We start from the raw sequence: 3,129 nt of genomic DNA, 5'->3' as shown, positions 1-3,129 counted from the left end.
AAGTCAAAGCGAGTCCCTCCTTCAGCCAAGACTAAGGGCCGCCTTAAAACATGTTCCGAGTCCTCATTACAACGTGGACATTTTGAAACATGGAGAAGTGTGTCAGGGATTCTGGAGATATCATGCTGAAAAAAGATAAAGGGATCAAACTGTCTTCCTCTGAATCTCAGGATGTCTAGATTCTGCCGTTTCAGTTCGACTTGGACAAGCTGGACCCTCTTATTGGATGTGATCATTTCATGTTTAGTTGCCAAATGATGATCATATTCTGTAGATTCTTTATATGATGGTGAATTGAATTACTGCTTTCATGCTGAGATTTCATGCTGAATTTGAACGAGACGAGGGTTTGAGGAACATTTATGATGTTGTGGAGGATTGGGACTGAATGAAGGATTAGAAAATATAGGGTTTAATCTTTCTCTAAATGTTAAGAAATGTGAATTCTGTCATCGTTTACTCGCCCTCATGTCATTCCAAACATGTCATGTTGTTCTGTAGAACACAAAAGAAGATGATGCTTTGAAAAATGTCACACAATAAAAATCAACTTGTTTTGGACCACAATGAACTCTCTCTTTAACATCGTCATATTGGACCAAATTAATATTTCTGTTTTTAAGTTCATGAGATAAAATTGAATAAAAACTATATGAACATAAAGGAAGAAGAATAGAATTCAGCTGCATTCAAATGCATCACTGATATTAAAATAAGACTTTTATCCTCTTCGCGATGATACCAGATTCACAATCACCGCAGCTAGCGCCACAGTTGAGATGTGAAATAAGACATATCCATAGACAGAACAACAACATAACATGAATATTTGTGCAAATGTCCATTGCATGTCTGAACATATGAGCGAAGCTGTGAGTCGTTAGCTTTTACATGTGCAACATGTTAAGCAGAGAGAAGACAGAGACAAACAGAGAAAGAGAGAGAGAAGAACTTCTGGCATTATATCAAACCACTCATTGCTCTGTGGACACGTTGCAACTTCAAGAGCCATGGCCCTGTCTGACCTCCTTTTCTCACATCTTTACATTTAAAATGCATTGTCTGTTCATGATGAAATGCAACAGGAATGCTGAGAGATGGTGGTGGCCTTGTGATAGTTCATATTATTTTACTACTGCATATAAATGTAAAGATGTTGCTAATGAAAGGCGGGCTATAATGTGGATTGAGTTGAAACCAGTTTAATAGATTTCTTTCAGAATGCTTGGGCAAAACAAGACAGCCTAATTATTTTTATTTCTCTGCATTAATAGCATTACATGCAAAAGCCTGAGAATTGTCTTCAAATCCCCAGGATGTTAGACTGGCTCACACGTTAGCAAAGACTTCTGTCATCTTTTATTGTGTGGCTGGATATAGCGGAGTATGGATCCGGTCACAGGAAAACCATATGTTGATGTTGGTTTTATACGGTTGGGCAGAAATCTGAAACCCTAGTGCCTTATCAAAGCTGAAATTAAAAACTGCTTTTCAAAAAACCCTTTTTTTGTGTGTGACCACCAGTCCAAAACAGAAATAGGCATGCTATTGAACGCAACAGTAAATCTTTTCTTTTTGCAGCTTCCAAAATCGTATCATGTTTCCAAGTGTTTTCATTTGTTAAATTGTTGGTAGGTACATTCTCAGAAAAAAAAGTATAAAAGCTGTCACTGGGGCTGTACCCGTTCAAAAAGAGTGCATATTAGTACCTCAAAGGTACATATTTGGTCCCAAAAGTGTACATATTAGTACCGAAATGCTACATATTACAAAGTTTTTAAAGGGTACCATCCCAGTGACAGCTTTTGTACCATTTTCTTCTGAGAGTGTAGTGCACCTTGCAAGATTTTGGTCCTTTTTTTTTCAGTATGAAATTGATATCTTATACTTACTAATGTCATAAGCAACAACTGTCTCAAAAGAGTGTTAAAGTCTCTTGTTAATTTGAGGAGGTTATTTAATTATTATTGAAGTTTCTGCAAATGACGAACATCTCAAATATCTAATTTAGGCAGTAAACGGCAAGTGAGCTTGTTAGGATTTGAGATACACTTGTCCTTCGGGAACTACACTTCTTTTGGGAAACTAGATCGACGCGTAAGTTCCATCACTATTGGTATCTTACCTTCTAAATGGTGTAATATAACCTAGCCAAGAATATGAGGGAAACTATTTACATATAAAAGAATAATGAAACGCATGCCATTATGACCATCTAAAATGATCAAAATGTGATCAAAGCTGAATTTTCAGCATCATTACTCCAGTCTTCAGTGTCACATGATCCTTCAGAAATCATTCTAATATGATGATTTGATGCTCAAGAAACATTTCTGATTATTATCAGTGTTGAAAACTGTTGTACTGCTTGTGAAACTGTGATACATAATTTTCAGGAATCTTTGATAAATAGAAAGTTCAAAGAACAGCGTTTATTTGAAACAGAAATATTTTATAACATTATACTTTACTGTCATTTTTAATAAATTGTATTTATCCCTGCTGAATAAAAGTAATGAAGTTCAGTACAAATTATTTTAAAAACATGACATATATAATATAATGGTCAAACTTTAGATTATTGTTCAGTTCTCACTATTAACTATTACTTTTGCCACATTAAAATCCTGCGTATTAATAGCTATTAAGGCGGTTGTTAAGTTTAGGTATTAGGTGATTAAGGAATGTGGAATATGATCATGCAGAATAAGGCATTAATATGTGATTTATAAGTACTAATAAACAACCAAAATCCTAGTAATATGCATGCTCATAAGCAACTTAATAGTGAGAATTGGACCCTAAACTAAAGTGTTACCAATATAATATATTGCGGTTCCTCTTTATAGTGTTGGCAGACAACAAATTTTCCTGTCATCTTTATTTGTATTTAATTTGCATTCTAATGAGTTCTAATAAGGCTGTCATTGTAAAAATAGTCATGCTTTTAAGCTGATTACATTTTTCAGTAGTATTACAACAGTTTTACAGGTGTGGTATGAGAGAATGTTGCCTTAAATAAAACATACACTAGGCTGACTTTTTTTAAACTATTATTATTCACTTTATTCAAGGTAAAATTGGTCCATTCAACAACACACAATCACTTGTTCACCTTCAAAATGTATT

The sequence above is a fragment of the Abramis brama genome (assembly GCF_963993115.1).
Source record: "Abramis brama genome assembly, chromosome: 14".
Classification (NCBI taxonomy): domain Eukaryota; kingdom Metazoa; phylum Chordata; class Actinopteri; order Cypriniformes; family Leuciscidae; genus Abramis; species Abramis brama.
The sequence above is the reverse complement of the archived record's forward strand: the minus strand, read 5'-3'. Positions refer to the sequence as shown.